This window comes from Ostrinia nubilalis, chromosome 22 (genome assembly GCF_963855985.1).
Source record: "Ostrinia nubilalis chromosome 22, ilOstNubi1.1, whole genome shotgun sequence".
In the NCBI taxonomy this organism is placed as follows: domain Eukaryota; kingdom Metazoa; phylum Arthropoda; class Insecta; order Lepidoptera; family Crambidae; genus Ostrinia; species Ostrinia nubilalis.
In genome coordinates, this window is record NC_087109.1 from 6,910,103 (window position 1) to 6,920,969 (window position 10,867).

Sequence of the window (10,867 nt, forward strand, 5' to 3'; positions counted from 1 at the left end):
TACATATAAATGGGAATAAATGTATGAGTATTGTTATTAAAAATATTCCAAAATTACATTTTAGGTACTTACCAACTGGATCTTTTCGGTAAACCAGCGTTTCACCTGAAAAAATAATGACAATTAATGTTATGAAGAAGGCATAAAGGTATTTGTATGATTTTTTTTCTGTTAGAAAAAGTGCCTAAAATTTCTCACAAAATAAGTATCAGTTTACGCGAGCAATCTCACACCGACATAGTCAACTCTAAGATACTATAAAGTGCAATCATTTGTAAGAACGAAATATCGTGTTCACACTGCAGAAAACGGAACGAAATTGTCGCGTCAACCCGCTAGCCCATTTTTCTTGTAGCGCGGAAATGAAGCTGACTGCATCGCGCGACGGAAGCGACAAGCCTGCTTTGTTGTGGGCATTTCATATTTTTTACGATTCATTTTAAAACATTTACGATAGTACACGCTTGGACATAAAAGATAGGTCTATTCTAGAAGTTACGAGCATTACGAAACTAGCGCTCTCTACATCTCAATAAGTCTTGAATTTCTAAAAATATGATGACGTGCATGTTTGATCCAAGCAATCAGTCATTATTGTAGTGTGTGTGTAGAACAATAAATAATGACGCATCCATGAGTGCACATGCACACTATAATAATGGATCAAACTCCCCGCACCCCGCGCTTCCCTCGACCAAAAAGTGGTGGGGCGCGTCTTCGTGGATGAAACGATCTATAACGGGAGCAGCGTCCCACCAATACTTAATTTCCAGTTGCCGCGTGGAAATGTTATTATCAACAATATCTGTCGGCTCGCTACCCTATTTTTCATTGTTGCTCCATCTACCCGCAACAGTGCTGCGCTCTAGTGGACAGACGCGGAAATTACGACATTAGGGTTGCCATGCTTTAAATGTGCAAGGAGACTTATGTAGTCTATTAGATATTATACTTTTGAACCTATTTTGGAAGTTGTTTATTTGAAAACAGTGCCTATTGCATATTGCTATTCTAGGAAGGTTAGTAGTCTCATATTTTAAGGGAACAAGTGTCCTCTATTGCTAAACAAGTCAGGCAGTGTCAGACTACTTATAGTACAATTATTGTTGCAAGAATAGTACCTATCACAACCAAAAAAAATGCAACAGTGTTTACCTACCTTGTATAAAGGGAATGTCACACACATCACACAATATTATAATGCCTGAATTTATTCCACTTTAAACTTGGCAAAAAAGAGCATCAAAATTATTTGTTTATTAAATTATTAGGCTAATGCCCGTTTTCTCATCAATCCCTAATTTTTAAGTGACCCCTATGGTACCACATATACACCACATAACAGGAAATTTGTTTTCAAAAGGTGCACTTAAAAATTAGAAAGAAGAACGGTCACGCCCCATACAAAAAAAACCCAGACCCGACAGAAACGAGACATATCTCAGTTTTTTTGTCATGTCTTAATTAGTTAAATTATATATTTTTTATATTCGAAATCTATGTATAACACCAAAATATTACCCTTTGTTTTTGTTCAGGCGCTATACAAAAACTAATACAAAATGCCTATTTATCACCAAAATTGGTAAATGTATGTACCTAAATGTCTATTACAGCTGCTATGGAATGTATCTAGGTGACCTGGAGATACAGCCGGATTATACAGGGTGGTTATACATATGGAACGATAAGTGTTCTCACTCGATTATTTCTAAACTATGCAAGATATCGAAAAAATAGTTACTGATTCTGAAAGTGCTTCACGAGCTCTTTCAAATGGTACCAATAATAGGTTACAGATTATGGAAGCTGGTAACATTGAATTTTTGGATTTTGTAACTTCTCGTTTACACCCTGTATAATCCGGCTGTATCTCCAGGTCACCTAGATACATTCCATAGCAGCTGTAATAGACATTTAGGTACATACATTTACCAATTTTGGTGATAAATAGGCATTTTGTATTAGTTTTTGTATAGCGCCTGAACAAAAACAAAGGGTAATATTTTGGTGTTATACATAGATTTCGAATATAAAAAATATATAATTTAACTAATTAAGACATGACAAAAAAACTGAGGTATGTCTCGTTTCTGTCGGGCCTGGGTCACAAATGACCGTTCTTCTTTATCGTGAAAACGGGCTTAACCTCGTAAGTCCCCGCGTACTTGTACAAGTACATACTAAGCATAGTAGTTCAGACCTGACATTTAAACTACATAGCAAGCGTAACTGCCTAATGTACTTAGCCAAGTACAAATTTTTCTTTCCCCATTTATCGGGTAGTTTTTTTACAATGGCAAAAATGATACGACCATACTCATTCAATACTCTATGGTCAATTCAGCCATGTTAGACAGGTAACGTCAACTGTCAGTGTCAGTGTAATTTTTTCTCAAAATGGTCACGCAGTCGGATTGCCAGCCGGAACGAGGATAGTTTATCTGTTTATATCAAAGTAATCTTTTGTTTTTTGTCTTGTTTTTTAAATGTATCAGTAAGTATAAATTATAGTTCTTGTAAATTAAACAAAATTTAAAAAGAAACTTAGTATTTTAGGAGGTTCCTGATCGGTCAAAATAATTTGTACTTGATATAGTACGTTAGGCGTTTGTTACACAAATAATTGTATGAAAGTTGTATTAGGTATAAAATTAGCGTTTTTTTTTTTCTTTAATGTTCATTAGTATGTAATTTCTTTCACAGTATAGCTATGTCCATCATTCTTTTTTTATTTGAAATTATACTTCAAGGGCTTACTTTTACGTATAAAATATTAAACTTAATTTTATTTTTTAAATTAGAATTTAATCTTCAAAGACAGCTCGTCCTAATTGTCGTCCGTTTCCATTAAACAAAAATAAATACATTTTTATGCAGATACCAATTTTCAAAAAATGTCTTAATTTTTTTTATAGCTTAATGTTGTTACAATCTACCTACAAAATTTCATAAAATTTGAATTTATGGCTTTTTAAAAAATCACAAAAATATTAGTATGGAAAAATTAATTTTGGTGAAATTCTCCATATAAAACGCTAAGGCCAAATAATTTTGTCTTAAAGACTGAATTTCATAATTATTGCTTACTTAAGTGACGTTTAGAAGAAAAATATGATTTATTTTTAATACTTAAATAAAACTTTTATCTATCTTATTTTATTTTTTTACACTGTATAAAAAGCCTAACGTACTTACAGGAGTACAAATTATTTTCAATATTTTTCTTTTAAAACAGGTTCTAAAGATGCTAAACTTACAGTAAAAAATACAAAACACAATGTAACACTTAAAAAACTATGTAAAACCGTCAATATTTTATCTCGGTCTGAAGCACATTTCTTAGTTTGTACTTGGTATAGTACATCCGGCAGATATGAATACTGCTGTTGAAAAAACACAGGACTTACGAGGATAAGTAAGTAAACTAGTTTTTAATTATTTTTTCATATCATGAAGAAAGAAATTTATTGATCGACCCGAAGAGATCTTGATGGATTTCATTCTGGATCATCTAAAAAGTTATTTATAAATTATAAAGAAAACATAAGAGCAAACAAAAAACGATTTTATCAATCAATACAAATAGGTCTGATAGAAATTACAAAATGAAAAAATTATCTTATTTTACTTATTCTTAATCACACAAGTAAATACAGATTTCAAATCAATGCAAAACAATTTAATGAATGAAAACATCCTTGCAACTTATTAGCATGTAAATCAACATATACCTACAGTCACTGATTATAATATTTTGTTGCAAAATAGCCTCTAATACAACAGCATAAGATGCCAATGTTTCGCTATATATTCTATCATTTGTACATACATGCTACAACTGCATGATAAACAGTACATGATAAACAGATAAACTTCTTTATTTATACACTGAGTTTATACAGCATACTTGACTTCCGGTATGATATTTATGTAGATAATGCAGCAATTGCAGTAGTTGAATAGCAATTGCAGAAATCCGGTCCATACCTAGTTAATAGGTCAAAAATATGATCAAGTTTGCAATGCATAGCAAGAAGTGTCAGCTCTTTCTTAAGAGAATTGCCGCGCAATTCCACGCATGCAAGCAGCGTCAGCAGTTACCCGACATAATTGGTGGCACTTTATCTACAAAACGAGAGTAATTGGTGCTGATTGAGCGACACCGACTGAAATATTCAACCGAAAACCGGTCGACGAGTGCCAGCTTTCAAATTGCATTAGTTAACAAAAACTTAGCAATAATAAGAGTGTGAGGTACACATAACACTCTAGACGTTCTAGACTACGTAGTAAATAATATTTTATTAATAATTACTAAACATAAATAGGAGAAATACCCGTAAACCTTACACAGCAAAATGCACTGTTTGCAATGTAATTAATGACACAATAATTTACATACGCCAAGATAGTCATCGATAATACATACCTTGGTAAACTGAAAACTCCACATACACTTATAAAATTAACTTTCTTGAGAAAATTAACGAATAATCGCGAAAATAACAACAAAGTTATTAGAAATCTGAATTTATTGACAGACAAGCAAGACACCCGAGACCATAGACAATTTTTTTTTTTAAGATGTACAAGAGATCTGTCAATCTTTTAACCCCTCTATGACTGCGCCCATATCGTAAAAATATTGATACCAATTTGAAAACCGATACCAGTGGGTCTAGCTCTAGACAAAGTGCAATTTATAATCGCAAACCAGTCGAAAAGTGGTCGAAAAGCCCGTTTTTTGTATGGAGTTTTGACGGATTCGATTTTCGATTCGATCAAAAAGTGCGTTTTGTCTAGGGGGGCAGTGCGAGTATGCCAAATGGTACCAACGTCAAGCACTATCTACTTCCGCTTTCGTGACAATCAAAGCTGTCAAATTTGTCAATTTTAGTTTTCATTCAACTGTCAGCTTAGATTAAGACTGTCAGAGATCTTGACCAGGGTGTGGAAACTTCCATACAACGGTCATCGAAGTGAAACTTGCTTCCAAACAGCGACATCGGTGAATAAATTCAAATACTTTTTAACTACCCTAAAACGCTCTAGATGTCGCTGCTCCTGTTTCCTTCATATTTTCATTTTTTTCTTAATTAAAATATATTTGAGAATAATTATTGTTAGTTACAATGTGAAAACTTTTTTTAAATGAAATTAATTTGTTTTAATTTAAAACTGAACATTGACATTTTTGTTATAATTTACATAATAGAGTAGTAGAAATTACTATTTAACATATGGCAACTTTGTTTTTCCTCCAAAATGGCCGGTGTTGTTTTTGTTATGTTAAATGCATTCTTGTTTTCTTAGCCATCATTTAAGTTTTCTGTGGCCCTATTAAAGTATTGAAGAGTCGTCGAGTCAAATTCAAGTTCATTCCTTCGTACCTGCTGCTGTTCTGGTTCATCGGAGTTTTGTTCGTTCCTTCGTGAATCGCAAAGAAACTTTCTGATAAGTTCACAAGTGATCTGAGTTTTCTCAATGTGCAAATGCTTTTTTAGTGTTGTTGAAAACTTTGCGAAAAGACGCTTTTGGTGTATAATATTATGTGTGTTCATAAAATAAAGTAAAATTATTAAATTCAAAAGTTTTTGTTTACTTATTTGCATTTCCATGTGCAATGTAGAATTTTTCCAAATCCATTGTTTTGAAAATAATACAATACGTACACCATAAAGATATGTCGGAGAACGGTCAGAAGGGGCAGGACATTATGTTTCACCAGGAAGTTAAATAAAACGATGTATAGTTTTAACACTATAGATTGTTGTATTTCGGTAAGAATACAATAATAACAATAATAATATTCGAGCAGTCTCACACACAGGACCGAGACAACAATACCGAGCGGCGGGTGAGGCCAGAATGCCACGAGTACGGTCGTGCTCGTTCTTTTATACAGCCATCCCCACCCAAACCGGCTAGCAGGTAGCGCCCGACCTGTCTCGGTACGGTCAATACAACTCCTTTTCATTATTGCAAACTATTTTATAACATAACTAGATATTTACAATAAATCAAATTATAATTTATTACATTTAAAATTAATGTTGTTATTATTATTTGGTTTTATTAAAATGATTACTAAGTAATTACATGACAATCAATATTCTACGACACGGCCTTCCTGACGTTTCACACGTCCTCGGGTGATGAGTAGGTACTCATGAGAATCATCTGCAAATGAGATAAAATTTATGGATTATATTGCTCGGCCAAACCTGACTTCAAAAATGAGGGTACTTTCTACTCAGAGTTTTTATACTATGGTTCATACTAATCAAATGGTTCATACTACTCAAAGATTTTATACTACTCGAAGATTTTATAAATGATCAACACAAAGGAAATTCTTCAATAAAACTAAATTTGTATTTTATATCTTCTATACACAAAATTGACACAAGTTACCGAATACCTAGCGCAGGTTGCCCAACCCGGTGTTACCCGAGGCAGCCACCGCCACCCAAGGCAGCCTCCGCTCCACACAGGAGCCCCCGCTCCACACAGGAGCTCCGCTCCACACGGGAGCCCGTCATAGTTATAAGTCATCTCCACACAGGAGCCAGTTGTAGTCATAAGTCACCTCCACACAGGAGCCAGTCACAGTCATAAGTCACCTCCACACAGGAGCGCCCCACACAGGAGCCCCGCCCCACACAGGAGCCCCGCTCCACACAGGAGCGCTCCACACAGGAGCCTAATCATAGTCATAAGTCACCTCCACACAGGAGCGCCCCACACAGGAGCCCCGCCCCACACAGGGGCCCCGCTCCACACAGGAGCGCTCCACACAGGAGCCTAATCATAGTCATAAGTCATCTCCACACAGGAGCGCCCCACACAGGAGCCCCGCCCCACACAGGGGCCCCGCTCCACACAGGAGCCAGTCATAGTCATAAGTCGTGCAGGATCATTATCCACGATGGTAGATAAGACCCCCACAGCCCTCCCAGTCATAGTCGCAAGTCATGAGTCTTGTATAAGTCATAAGTCACTTATTCCACTAACAAAATACATTGTGCGGGATCATTATCCACAATGGTAGATAAGACCCTCACAGCTCTCCCATGCTAGCCCAGATCGTCACCCAATAGAGTAGGTGAGACTTCAGCAATAATCAACATCAGTTTGACGTGATAAGGTATTTTCAGACTAGGTTTTAAAGGTATTGCCCGGAAAGCTCTATAACTGTGCTTTATTACATTTGAATTAAATTACCAACGTATGAGACTATTACATTGTATACAAATTTTAAAAGTACAGTTTTTTACTTTTTGTTAATTAAAATGTATTAAACAGTGAATGACTTTTTAAGTAATAGAATGATGTGACATCGGTAATGAAACTTAATTTGACATTTACAATTAATTTGAGTCTAAAACTAAATGTAGCAATAATAATTAACATAACTTTTGTATTATTATTATGCTGCTGTTATGTATAAGAGCTGTGGTTTTCTGAATAAAGAAAAATTAAATAAAAAAATAAAACTATAAGAACAAGAACTTTTGCACGTCGCATGCGACAGAATATGCTGGAATTAACTAAATTAACACCAATCTGTAAGCATGTTCCTGCAAATAAATGATTTTATTTATTATTTTATTATGTGATACTCGGTATTTACTACTCGGTCGGTACTAAATTCATTTATTTTTGCAAATTAACCCTACCACTGCTTCGGGACAATAAATGGGCCAGTGCTGAGAAGAAGCAGCGCAAGAAACTCAGTCACTATTGTCAGCCTCCTTTTCAAGGTTTTACAGTCTTTAAAATATACAAATTATAGTTATAAGTATTGATGCGAGCTAGGTAGTTAAACATTCCAAACATTTTTATCTTTTATATAATCATCAACTTTATAGTAGCCCTATTTCATTAAGGTGCTTTTGATATGTGCTTTAAATTTATGAATGGGCAATTCTACAACAGTTTGTGGTAATTTATTGAAAAGTTTAATACATTTCCCCATAAATGAATTACCAATCTTGTGCAGTCTGAAATTTGGAACGGCGAGTTTATTTTTGTTTCTTGTATTGAACTTGTGTAAATCACTCTTTCTAGTAAATTGCTCTATATTTTTGCGAACATATAAAAGGTTTTCATAAATGAACTGTGAAGCTACTGTCAGTATATTAATCTCCTTAAAGAATTCTATCAAGGAAAATCGGGGTCCAAGGTTATAAATGGCCCGCACTGCTCTCTTCTGCAGAACAAACACAGTTTCAATGTCCGCAGCTGAGCCCCACAACAATATGCCGTATGACAAATAAACTAGCCTTGCCTTTTCAATGTCACTTAATTGCCTTATCTTTCTCACTGCAAAAGCAGCTGAACTGAGCCTTGCTGACAAGGTTTCAATATGAGGACCCCACTGAAGTTTAGAGTCTAAAGTGATTCCCAAGACTACATTTTGTAATTTGGTGTCACGAAGCAAATCGAAAGTAGCTGGTAAATGCTATGCCATCATAGAATGTGCGGTAGCCAAGTTGAAAAAAAAAAAAGAAAAAAGACAAATGACACGGTCCTCTATTTCAAGCAACTTATGTGCTTTCAGAAATGAGGAAACTTAACTTTTAGTACTACTAGATATTCTTTCTACAACTAGTTTCCTATACTCTATCCACTCTTTAAAATAAAAGCCATCCAAGTAGATGTCTAGTGATACTAACTAGTAACCATAGCTATCTATTAGAAACTACCTAGCTTTTAGAAATCCAATCATTACTATTCACAATTCCTAATAATTGCTACATTGAAGTCACTAAGGCCATGTGGTACATCATCATTACCAAAAATTACTTTAAAAATCGAATGAGTCCCAGGTATCACAATTGCGGTCCACATTTTGATACCCTACCTCGGGAGCCTAAGTCAACCAATGACTTCATACTCTTAGCTACACACGGCCAGATCCTACTGCACCACCCAGAACTATCGCACTACCTAATTCCCAGGGACTACTCAGAACAGATACCGGTTTCTAATAGGATACGGCTACGATATTCCGGATCCGACCTAACAATTGAGAAAACTGCTTGCAGTTAACGAGATGGGATATTAAATAATGTAGTATTTTCTAAAATCGACACTTAACATTTAAGAACATAGAAGGAGCCAGGGCTATGTAACACTTCAATAATATTAGTCACTAATAAATTCGTAGGACACTCGAGTATCTCCATTTCCCACACTAATTACCATTACTGAAACTGTACCATTAAGTACTAGATATCACAACGCTGTGTGCATCACCCATCGACTACACACTACGATTTACCTGGTCGGCCGTTTGGTGTAGTGGTTCGAAACGGACTACTATTCCGGAGGTAGCGGGTTCGATTCCCGCACAGTACAAACATTTGTGTGCATGAACATATTTGTTTGTATTGGACTGGGTGTTTTCTATGTATAATATGTATGTATTTACAAAAAAAAAAAGTATTTAAGTATGTTTATATCCGTTGTCTAGTACCCATAGTACAAGCTAGGCTTAGTTTGGGACTAGTAGCGCAGTGTAAAATGTCCAAGGATATTTATTTATTTATTTATTTATTTATTTACGGCTCAAAAGCAAATTCGAATTCCCATTACAGAAAAATCATCATCACCGCTACTGTGAACAGCATGTACCTCGACTTCAACTTTAGACTGGTACAAAACCTTATGGCATTCTTCTCAATTGATCATGAATAGGTAAGCAAGTGCAAAGTGGCAAAGCTGCTACTTTCCCGAGATAAAATCTTATTTTAAGCCTACCGCCCGTATTCTATTACACGAGTACCTACTACAAGGTAAACCGATAATGAATTCAGGAAGTCTATTTAAGCGATTCTAATAGTTTCAGTCTATTTACATCCGTCACGATAATATTCAGATCAGTGGTGAACCGTGATAGGTTCAAATAGTATACAATAACATTTTTCACTCAATGCACGTGACGTAATTTATTGCATGTTCATAATGGCGCACTTTTTTTTATACTATTTGTACCACTGAGCCAAACTAAAAATTGTTTTGAGTTAAGATTAAATTATCACTTATGATTGGATGTAATACTAATTTGCAAACTACTACCTTTAACCATAATTATGGTAAAACATGAATATTCATCAACTGAAAACTACCTTGTCTTATAAAACCTACTATAACGAAAATAAAAGATAAAAGTCAAAAAGTACAAGTGCATTTTAGTCAAATATAAAGAAAGCATCATGAATAGTAGGTATGCAAGTGCCACAACTCTGAAAGCCATCCCTGTGACTATAGATTTCAAAATAATGTAATCATCCCTGTGATTTCGAACATGGTGATAGTCAATTGAAAAAATAATAACACGGGCCTTCTATTTCTGCATTTCGGTGTTTGAAGGGCTCCAGAACAGCCGATAAATGACTTAGCGGAGTAACATTGACGTGAGGGTTGTTAGAAATATTTTAAAAACATGGCCATAATGTTCCTTGAGTTTTTGCCTGTACGGCAGAAAGGAGAAAAAAAAAAATTTTTGAAGTGGGCTGGCCTTCTTTATCCCGCTTCTGATGTCGGAGAACGGTCAGAAGGGGCAGGACATTATGTTTCACCAGGAAGTTAAATAAAACGATGTATAGTTTTAACACTATAGATTGTTGTATTTCGGTAAGAATACAATAATAATATTCGAGCAGTCTCACACACAGGACCGAGACAACAATACCGAGCGGCGGGTGAGGCCAGAATGCCACGAGTTTTTTTTTTTTTTTTTTTTTTTTTTTTTTTGAAGGGACGCGCGCTGGTAGCTTGAGGAGCTTTTCCAGCTTCACCGGGCAGAGTGGCGAGTACAGAAGGTACTCTAGCCGTTTGGCGATCGTCGGTGCGCGTG

The 10,867-nt window shown here is 35.3% G+C and overlaps 1 long non-coding RNA gene across 1 annotated transcript in view; it reads right to left on the minus strand.

Moving 5' to 3' along the window:
* Window positions 1-96, minus strand: part of LOC135082910 (uncharacterized) — a 97,147-nt gene extending 97,051 nt beyond the window's left edge. The window contains exon 1 of the long non-coding RNA XR_010259518.1: window positions 73-96. This is a non-coding gene — a long non-coding RNA (uncharacterized LOC135082910). The remainder of the gene's footprint in view (window positions 1-72) is intronic.
* Window positions 97-10,867: the final 10,771 nt, after the last annotated feature.